An 11,645-nucleotide genomic window follows, 5' to 3' on the forward strand; every position below is an offset into this window, starting at 1 on the left:
TTTGAACATCAGTTATAATTTGGGACTTTAATATATTTAAGTTTGGTCATGAATTCCAAATTTAAATTAGATAAAACAAGAAAGAAGTTTAGGACATTATTTTATGATGAATAAGAGAACATACAGAGGTCTATGTGTATTCAGCAGTAGTAAGTTCATATCAACAGAAGCTTAGAGAATTGCTTCCACTCTTGGTAGGAAAATAAAAGGATATTGCTTCTTGGCCTTTTGGCTAAGATCAAGTGTAGGAAAATAAAAGGATAAATCATAATATCATATAGTATCTGAGCTGAAATAGGATCTAGAAGTTCTTTTAGTTCAAACTTTTAACTTATTAGATGTCTTGAGAGATTCTAATATACATAATCTAGGTGTAGATATTTTGCATAGTTTGCTTGTCTATAATCAAAATGGCTACATAAAGTAAAATTATAGAAAGTATAAAATGATCAGTGGTTGTCAGGAGTTTAGCAGAAGGAGTAGGGATGAATAATGAAGCACAAGGGATTTGGAGGTTGGTGAAATTATTCTGGATAATATGAAATATTACATATCTGCCAAAATGTGTAAAAGTATATAGCACAAAGAATGAACTTTAATGTATACTACTATGGACTGAACTGTGCCTTCTCACCTCAAGTTTATATGTTGAGGCCAAGCCACCAATATGATCACAAGGGTGGGGCTATATTTCAATTGGATTGGTAGCATTATAAGAAGAGGAAAAGGGAGATACCTCTCTGTGCACACACCAAGGAGAATCAGATGAGGACACAGAACATTGATGGCCATTTGCAAGATAGGAAGAGAGCTCTCACTGGAACCTGAACTCTGCAAGATTCTGTGAGAAATAAATTCCTGTTGCAGTCTATGGTATTTTGTTATGGCAGTCCAAGCAGATCAATAAAAGATTTGGTACCAAGAAGTGGGCTGCTGCTGTAACAAGTACCTAAAAATATGGAGGCAATGAGTAGAGACTGGAGGAGTTTTGAAGTGCATGCAAAAAAAAAAAAAAAAAAAAGCCTAGATTAGCTCACAAAGGGAGTGTTGGTAGAAATATGGAAGTTAAATGGAGCTTAGGAAGAACATGAGAGTTAGAGAGAAAGCTTTTATGGTCTTAGGGAATACGTATATCATCATGAACAGAATGTTTGCAGGAATATGAATGTTAAAGGCCACTCTGGTGGAATGAGGAGCATATCATTGGAAACTGGAGAAAAAGGTAGTATTTGTTATAAAAATGGCAAAAATTTTGTTTGAATTGTGTTGGTGTACTAATATTCAGCTCAGGAGGTTTTTCAGAAAGTGTTGAAGGAGTGGCTTGGTTTCTTCTTACTACTTACAGAAAATTTTGAGAGGAGAGAGATAAATTGAAGGAACTAAACTATGAAGCAAAAAAGAACCATAATTGAGGGATCTGAGAAGTGCTCAGCCTATTCCTATTGCAAAAAAATGAAGAACTCCTGGGTAGCTGAGTTGTTGAGCATCTGACTTAGGCTCAGGTCATGACCTCATGGTTCATGAGTTTGCATCCCATGTTGGGGTGTGTGTAGACAGCTCAGAGCCTGGAGCTTACTGCAGATTCTGTGTCTCCCTCTTTCTCTGCCCTCCCCTGCTCATTTCTGTCTCTCTCTCTCTCTCTCTCTCAAACATAAATAAACATTAAAAAAGTTTTTAATGAGAAAGTATACTCTGATGAGAACACTGAGGGTATGACTGAACAACCATTTGATAAGGGGATTTCTATGGGTGTAGAGCACAGATCTAATCAGACATCTCCACAGGAGCTAGGAATAAAGATGAGATTATACCAACAAACACACTGCCAGTTTGGACCAAAGGAAACAGGATGGCAATATAGCTATTTGGCTGTGTTATTCTTCAAGAAAGGGGAAGACTGAACCCAAAGGTGATTAAGAGATCATCAGGGCATCATCCTTGGTATCAAAGGGTGGAGCAATCACTGCCTTGAGCCTTGGGAATAACTTTTTAAAGTTATTTAGACAGTTAGGGAAGCTCAGGAAAGCATGCACACCCTGACAAGAACACCTAACTATATTACAAATGTATGATACAAACTCACCGAACAAGATGGGGGAAAGGGGCTGAACTAAGTATCTTTGGAGATAAGTCATGTATGTAAAAACTGAAGACAAAAGGATAGTATATAGCACTATACTGAAGTTGATGAAGTTGTTTCTCAAAGGAGTTCAGATTAACAGTTCTTATGCTGCTCTACAGGTATACTGGATTAGAACAGTTAGGTAAATAGATGGCAGGGACAAGTTTCTCACTGTTGGAGTAGGAGTTTGCACATAAACAAGAAGATGTGAAAAGGATCCATGTGGAAATGGATTAGAGTTGGAAATACCAGTACAATTTATGTTTCACTTAATATACAGATGGTTACATAAGAAATACTTATGCATTTATGTATATATATGTGTTACTATAAAAACATATTTTTCTCTGTCAGATGAGATGGCCTAAAATAAATGAAACTACAGGAGAAAGGACCACACCTAGTACTCAGATCTTGGTATATAATACTATTCTTGGATAAAAGAGGTAAAAGTTTCTTGGAGAAATGGCTGATTCTAGGATTGCAACAAGAGATATAAAAGATGAGCCTAGAGCATCTTGCAGCATGAGAAAGTAAGGATGTGTTCAAAATAATAAGAAAGAAAGAAGGAAAGAGAGATGACACACATTGATCAGGACACATTGAAAGAATACCCAAGGGCCAAAGCTGAACAATTTGAGCAACAAAATAAATAATGTAGTATTGGATTTTACTTCATTATATAATATTATATACTTTGGGTTATGTGAAAAAAATATATAATGTGTATATGTGTGTATATATATGTGAAGTATAAATGAAATATCCATGTGTTTATGCTGATATAAATAAATGATTCGATAAATTAATAAATGAAGAAGAAGAGAAAAATCTCTGAAGGATGAAGAAGGATTCCAAATAAACCCCACAGATACTCAGCACTCAAAAAGGGGAAGCAAAACTCCCCACTCCTTGAGTTTAGGCTGTACATAGTGACTTACTTCCAAAAGTGCATACCATGAAAAGGCAGGGAAAGAGTAACTTTACAGTGGAGAAACCTGACAAACACACCCTTAACCAGATGACCAAGGCTGACATCAATAACCATAAATGTTGATACCATGTACTCTTGATATAATATGACAATGGCACTTTATCTCTGTGGTTTTCCTTTGAATAACCCATAACTCTAGACTACAATCTCTGATTTTATTGAGATATAATTGATTTTATATTGTAGTAGTTGAAGTTATATAATGTAATGATTATATTTATATTCATATATGGTTTTATATATGTGCATGTGTGTGGGGTGTGTGTGGGGAGTTATATAGGGAGTGATTCTACACTAAGCTTAGAGTTTATCACCTCATATAGTAACAAATATTTTTTATTAGGCTGAGAGCTTTAAGATTTCCTTAAATTCCCATAACTCCAGTCTTATCACAAGGCAAACATGAGACAAATTCCAGTAGTAAGGCATCCTACAAAATACCTGACTGGTATTCTTCAAACATGTCAAATCGTCAAAAACAAGGAAAATCTGAGAAACTATCACAAATAAGAGGAGCCTAAAGAGGACATGATTACTAAATGTGATGTGGTATCCTGAATGGGCTCCTAGAACACAAAAAGGGAAATTAGGTAAAAACTAAGTAAACTATGGACTATAATTAATAATATACCAGTATTGGTTCACTAACTATAACAAATATATCAGAAGGTAACCAGATAATTGATGGATTTATTTTTCATTTCGGACATTCTAGAAAGACTTAATATTAAGCTAAAAAATCTGATGAAAATGCAATGTTTAGTCGCATTTCACATGTTTCCTAAATTACGTGGTGATGAAGATATTTGTAAATATTTAGATGAATAAGTTTTTCTATTTTAATCAGCTTTTTGGCATGGTGGAGTCATAGCTTGTGTATACTGTAGGGATTGTGCCTTTTCTATTATACCTTTGTGTTCTCTTATTTTCCATTTCTGGCATCCACAGGATTCTTTTATTAGCCCAAATTATAAGGTCTTCCTTAGTTGAGCCTCCAAAAATATTCTCAAATTTAAATTCTCGCTAATACAAACTGAGACAGATGCTCTCATTGGATAGGATGAATCAGGGTTGGGCACAGACCCTGCAGTGCCCTTTCTTTCTGCCAGGAGATCAACAGAGAATCTCTGAATTCTCCTTTACTCTACTCCGAACCAAAACCTTGTGATACTATTAACACCTTAAAAATGGTGTAACCTGGGAAGAAAACAAACAACCAAAACTAACTAATGATAGCTTGAGGGAAAACTAAAGAGGAAATGTGGTTTTTTTTATACTTGTTTCCATTCAGAAAGGAGAGATGCTGGGCAAGTTTACTTACACTCTGTTCCTCAGGCTACTCATCTGTGAAGTCGAGTCACCCATAAATATCACAGGTAATATTGTGAAATAATGTGTCAGCAGCTATATTATGGGATAACACTTATGAGCTAATATTTATGAGAAAAGAAACTAATTTAAAATAGAGTGCATGAGAATATTTGGGAAATGTCTGTAGTTTTGAAAGAGGAAAACAGTATGTATTTTGTTAGGAGCCCTCTGATTATATGATTGATACAATACAGACATTCCCCATCAGAAAGGAGACCTGCTGGACTTGATGACATTCTGTTGGGTTCCTTGGACAGGATTTGACAGTTTTGCAACATTAAAATATGCTCATTTGCATCTTCCTTAGGAACATCTGGAGAGGGAAAAAAAAGTGGCTTTGGAAAGCTGTTCAACTCGCAAAACACTGAGGCTGAGCAAACATTCCAGCTTTCCCTCGCTGGCCATCACTCACACCCAATGTATTTATTCTTTTTCTCCGACAAGAGAGAAACATTTGGAATAGCTCAAGCTGCTGAGTTAATCATCGAGACGCCATAGGGATGTTTTAAGCCATGGGCCTACCCTCCTCATATGATTTGGAATCAACACAACCATGAGGCTGAGTAAGGCAAAAACTGTGGCTTGTTCAATGCTGAGGAATCAGATTTGCTACCTTTCGAATGTCCCATCTCTGTTTAAAGCATCAATACCAATGGCAGGAACTTGCCAGTATTTCAATGAGTCATTGGATTTAACTCAGCATTGACTCCAAAAGATTTTTACCTAACATGGGTGCATGCCTTTCCTCTTTTGTTATGGAATTCTATTCTTTTTCCATGTACATTGAGACTCAGAAGCTGGATTTTATCTTGTCATTCTTGAGTTGTGGTAGAACCTTCTGAAGTCATTCTATATATTCCCCACTCCCTCCCTCTTTCTCAATACCAATATCAGTGCTCTAAAACCAGTAACACTTTACTACCGAAGAAAAATTACCTCCCACCCCCTATTTTTGGTCTTGGGTGAAGCCAGGCTTTGAGGTCTGAAACTCAAAGGAATGGTTTGCTACCTTCCTTTTAGCAGACAAATGTACATCCTTGCTTTGCTCTGTGACAGTAGTTATTTAGAACTTCGTACATATTTATATTCAGCTAGAAAGTCAAATTCAAATATAAGGCATGAATGAATAGGCAAGATAAAATGTTGCCCAGAACATGACTTACAAGTCCTGAAATACCATCTAGTTGGGGAACATCAAGAAGATGCTGATTGCCCTAAGTTGGCTTGTGAATTATTGGAACTCTACTAAGAAATTAAGAAATGCATTGAAATCAAGATAGAGCCAGGAAAACATACTTTGCATGCTACGCTTGAAGGGTATGTAAAAGTAACCCTTCCCATTTTAGCTTGTAAAGCAGAATTATGATAATAATAATAATGTTAATAATATCAACAATAATAATTGGGCTTGGAAAAACTGCCATTTATCATGGTGAAGTCAATGGAGAGGTATTCATTGGAATTGATACCAAATTTTTTAAAGTTCTCTGTGGACTTCCTACAGCTTAGCTGAAGCCAGAGTTTGGGGGGTGTTAGTTATCCAGGTAGTTGCTTTGGACTTTCATTTTATTTCACAAGCGCCAAAGAGTCTATATGCATTTCCACCAACAGGTGATGGTTAGGAAGACCAAGATACCTGAAGTGCCAACTGGAAAAAGATAGTTTCTACCTTTTCTTTTCAGGTAGCAATAATATGGTAAAGAGTTCTTTGAAGTGCTTTATGAAAATCTCAAAAGCATTTTTCTTTTTTCCTATTTCTCTGATGCTTTATCTTAAATTTCTCCGATTGAGGCACTGTTGTTTAATGCACAGGAATCAAAGTGTTGGAACAAATAATGCCCTTGCCAGCTTTTTGCTGTTAAACAATGGTTTCCTTGTTTTGGTTCATCTCAGTTAACTGAAAAGGTCCTCACCTAGTCATGTCCTCTTGTCACTGAAAGGCAAGAAAAGAACTAACACAGCAGAGAAGACTATTTTCAAAATCAATCCTTCGTATTTAAAAGAGAGATCCATCCTCTCCAGGAGGTGCAAACACAGTCATTAGAACCGAGACCTCCGTCTTCTCAAGTGCCCTTCCATTTTTTCATACTGAGAGGAGCTTTCAGGTGCCTGCTGGGCTAACTAAAATAGATGGCTTTTTTCCTTTAATGGGGCTTAGTTTGATTTTCTGTCATTGTGGTCAATGACACAAGACCTGTTCCACTGTCTGAATGCTAGAAGAACATCATTTTCCCTCCCATCATTTGAGCTGCATTATTTCCACTCACCTGTCAGCTCAATGTCCTTTTTTGGGGGGGTAATCGTTGATCTGGCCCTTACATTCCAGTTTCCCAAGAATGTAATGTAAATGGGATCCACCGGATAAAGGTACTTCTCACTTCTGAAACTCTTCTAGGCTGTAAAGGAAAGCAGAGAGCTTTTGAGCATCTTTCTTGCTTTATGTTTGATTCTGAAGCAAGGAAGAAACATCATTCTCCTGCAATTTCTTTCCATTGCAATTTGTACAAGGCCTATCTGTAAAATGGTATAGGGGAGCCCCCCCCCCCCCCGTCCACATTAAATTTTGGAATTCATTGTTTATTCTTCCAGCAGAAAGAGGAAATTTCTGCTTGAACCCCAGATCTCAGGCAGCATACAACCATCATAAAAATGATCCTTAAAATATCCTTGGTACCAGCTATGTATCGGACTCAACCCTCAAGCTAACCAAGTCATATATATCAAGACAGCCTGTGCCCTAAACAACTAAAATTACCTTCACATAATCATGACCTTTAGTTCACAGCATCCTGAGTATCATGTATTGAGCACTTAGAATGCACTAGGCATGGAGCTGGGTGCTTTCCACTCTTTGGTTCCATCGAACTCTAACAAAGATGCCGGGAACAGGCATGTTTTAACGTTGTTTTGCAGACAAGAAGACTAAGGGCCAAGGTGGGGAAATTACATTTTCTTGAAGTCACCACAGGTGGCAGAACCAGATTTTAAACTCAGATTTTTTGTCTCCAAAGCAAAAGCTCTGGATTTCTACTCCATGCCAAACCCCTTCCTCCTCTACCCATCCTGTAGATATTAATGAGGACATACTGGGAAGGAGTTGGAGATGGAATGGCTGAAAGAAGTATTCTGTTTAGATTTTGATGATTTTAGACCTCATATTTGGTTTTAGGAAGGGACAAAGGAGAAGATAAAATAGAGCAGTGGCCCCTTTCCCGAGAACTTCTAGAAAGGACAGAAAATTTATCCCACCCCCCAAAGGTCACTGAGTAACTGTTCAAGTATTCCTGAGGCTATTTGACCTTGACTCCTAGAAGGAGAGAGGATCTCTTTAAGAAGTAAGTCTTTGGTACTCTCAACATTTGGGATAAAGTTTACAATATTTGTGTAACAATGGTGTCAAGGGTGTGGCAATCTCTTTGCTGTGTGTCTCTCTCCTGTCTTTTTTGCTGGTGTGCATTCCTGGTGGTTAGGTGCAGCAGAGATATGTGCTCTTTAAATGGCTCTGAGTAATGTTGCCAAGAAGTACACTTACATTATTTAAAGACCTTTTAAAAGAGAGAACCCTTCCCCCTTCTAGCACAGTCTTGGCTGATAATCCCTATTGAACAATCTGCTGCTATATTTCTTGGAGACATTATTTAAAATCCTTTTAAAGTGCAGTTCTTCCTACTTCCCTACGATTGATACCTGTGAAGGGCTTAATAGTATCAGGGAGGGGGGTTATAGGGAGGGGAGAGCAGGACGACTGCTACTTAAAAGGATTTAAAAGAATGTTGCAGCCATATTTCATAACCGTGATGCCTAAAAGCCTACACTAAGGGAGGGAAAGCCTGCTGCTTCTTTTTCTGGGTATTTTAAAAAAATTGGAATATATCCTTCTGAGTTTGCTTCACCTGCTTGAAGAACCACTGAGAAGATTGCTGATGCGTGTGTAGTAGTTTCACATTCGAAGCCCAGTGCTTACCTGGAGAAACTGAAATAGAGATTGAAGGTGCAAATATCTATAGAACCCAGAAAGAGTGAAGTGAAGTGGGCTGGATGTAAGACAGCAGGGCCTCATGTAGACTTTTTCATTTAAATGTATACATGTCCACACTACACACACACTATATACACACTATACACACACATACAGTATACACACGTGTATATGCATGTATATAAACATTCATATACTTGGCTTTCAGGTAGCTCAAATAATACAAATAGCTGATATTTATTGAGCACTGTGTTCCAGGTACTCTTCCTGAGCTTTATGTGCAATTTCACGTAATACACCAATAATATGATGTATATATTCCTTTTTAAGTTTTTATTTATTTATTTTTGAGAGAGAGAGTGTGTGCACAAAAGAGGGGAGGAACAGGGAGAGGGGAGTACAGAGGATCCAAAGTGGGCTTTGCATGGACAGCACAGAGCCTGATATGGGACTCAAACCCTCATGAGCTGTGCCAAAGGTGGATACTTAACCAACTGAGCCATCTGGGTGTCTCTGACATATATATTCTTATTGTCATCTTATGAAAAGTGAGAAACTGAGGCACTGAAAGGTAAACCACTCAGCTAGTGAATGAGACAGATGAAAAATTCTCACCAGAGCATCTGTGTACTCATTCCAGCACCTAAGTTCTTAAACATTACACTTTTCTGAGTGTCCCATCATCCCCTTGTAAGGGTTGAAAAATAGTCCCTTTAGGGGTCTGTAAGTAAACTGTGATCCTCTTGATTCCCATTCTTATTGTTATTCTCTTTTTTCCATTGTTATCTTTACTACTCAGCAACATCATTAAGGTCAGCATACCATCATTTGAAGTATTGATAAGAGCTGATGATAGATTTTAGTTCTTTTCATAACAGATTTGAGTGTGCAGTTGCTCTAAATGCTGTCTAGCCTTCCAAAATTAAATTATCTTAGGAAATTTAGAGCATGAAAGGAATCTAGAAACTATTTAGTGAAGTGACTGAATTTTACACATGAGGATACTAAGACCCAGAGAGAGCAAGTGGCATGCCTATAATGATACATTTGGTGGCAAATGCAGTACTAGAATCCAGTATTGTCATCTGATACTCTAGCAAAAATTTCATCCCGTTTCTGCTTCCATGCTTTAAGGTATACAACTTTGCCATGTCCTTCCACCTTGTTCCTGGGCGTGGCCATGTGACTTACTTTGGCCAGTGAGATAGTAGTAGGTGTGTTGCAAATAGAATTATTAAAAGCACTTGTGCAAATGGGGCTTGCTTGCTCTTATATCTCTGTCATTTCCATGGGAAGAAAAGGGTGAGAGAAACATGGAGTCAACCCTCTCCAGCTAAGCCAAGCCTAGATCATTCGACCTCTTGCTGACCACACACATGAGAATACTGAATTGGGTTGGCTTATTATGGAGCAATAGGCAAAATTAGATTTTTTGTTATTGTTGTTGTTGAGGTTCCAGAATGTTCTTTGAAATAAGTGCAGGGACTTTAACTGATGGAGACTCATTTTTTTCCCTCTGAAATGTTCTATACTAACACCCAACTAAAGCAAAAAAACAAGACTGATATTGAAATACATTGTCTTATTATTTGGCTCACAGCTCAAATAGTACCCCCAGAAGAAGCTTTCCCTAGACAACCAATGTAAAATTGTGCCTTACCCTCTAGTTACTCTAACACATGATGCTGCTCATGTATCTGGACTTATTGTTTGACTGACTGACTGACTGATTGATTGATACCCATGTGCTTATTTTCTTCGCTAAAATTCTAATTCCATGAAACTAATCTTGCCCGTCTTGTTCATTTCTATATTCCTAGCACCTGTTGCAATGCCTGGTACGTTGTTGCCCCTCACTAAATGCTTTTGAAGGAAAAAAGCTAAAAAGATATAAAGCATTTTGCCTCCGAGACCTTTTGAGGTCTATATTCTAAGAGCTGTTTAGTGAATAACTGGTCTAAGGAATTAGGGAAGGCCTCAGAGAGGAGGTCACATTGAGCAAGCCTAGAGAGAAGATATCTCACCAAGTTGAAGTGTATGAGATAACATGGGTGCATTGGCACTCCGGCATAAATAAAGACATTGAGGTATGAGAGTTCTCAGCATAACTGAATCAATCCAGCTTGGCTGGAGCTTAGACTCACATGTTCATAGTGAGAATGGGAGAAGATGAGTCTAAAATTCTCCTTGGTTCCAAACCAGAAAATGGCTTCAATACCACCCTAAGGATTTCATACTCTTTTAGATCATAAGATTTTTTCATACTTTTTTAGATCATACTCTTTTAGATCAAACAGTATATTTGGGAAGTGAATGCTGCTGGGAATGTGAAAGGTGAAAGTGACAGAAGAGAAGGTTGGAGGCAAGAGACCATTGAGGGTACCATTGCCAATAGTCCAGATGAAAGGTGACAACTAGTACAACTGAGGTAGTGGCTGCAATAGGAAAAAAGGGGGGAAGATGTTTAAAGATTTTGAAAAGAGAAAAGCTATGGATTTTGTTGACAAATTGGACAGAATAAGTGTGGAAAGAAGTCAAAATAAAACTAGTATTCTAGCTAATATGACCAAGTATAATGTGATGCTAAGCTGGAAAGAATAGGAACAGAACCAAGTTCAAAAGAAGAGAATGTATCTTGGTTATGCTGTATTTGTGACATTGGAGGTTTCACTTCAAAAACATGACATTAAGGCTTCTGTCCAGAAAAATTCCTCCAAATATGCCTTGTGAAATAGTCATTCATTTCCTTTATTTTTAACTTTTTTAGTGTTTATTTTTGAGACAGAGACAAAGAGTGAGTGGAGGAGGGGCAGAGAGAGAAACACACACAGAATCTGAAGCAGGTTCCAGGTTCTGAGCTGTCAGTCAGTACAGAACCTGATGTGGGGCTCTAATTCACAAACTGAAATCATGACCTGTGCCAAAGTTGCTTAACCACCTGAACTGCCCAGTTATCCCCATTACCTTTATTTTTAAACATTCTACTATACCTGTGCACTTCCCACAAATAGACATCCCTTTTAGCTAAAATAAGTACTTGGCTTTTTGTTTTGCTTTTGCCTCTGCTTACACTGTGATAGTGTAAGACAGTGTAAGAACTGGCCAGTGGCAGGATTCAAGATATTTCGCATTTAAGGTTTTGAAAAACTGAGGAGATGAAAAAAAATCTATTCTCTGGT

The 11,645-nt window shown here is 37.6% G+C and overlaps 1 pseudogene; it reads left to right on the forward strand.

Moving 5' to 3' along the window:
- Nucleotides 1-212: 212 nt before the first annotated feature.
- On the forward strand, nucleotides 213-357 carry LOC115302874 (annotated as a pseudogene).
- Nucleotides 358-11,645: the final 11,288 nt, after the last annotated feature.

This window comes from Suricata suricatta, chromosome 1 (genome assembly GCF_006229205.1).
Source record: "Suricata suricatta isolate VVHF042 chromosome 1, meerkat_22Aug2017_6uvM2_HiC, whole genome shotgun sequence".
Classification (NCBI taxonomy): domain Eukaryota; kingdom Metazoa; phylum Chordata; class Mammalia; order Carnivora; family Herpestidae; genus Suricata; species Suricata suricatta.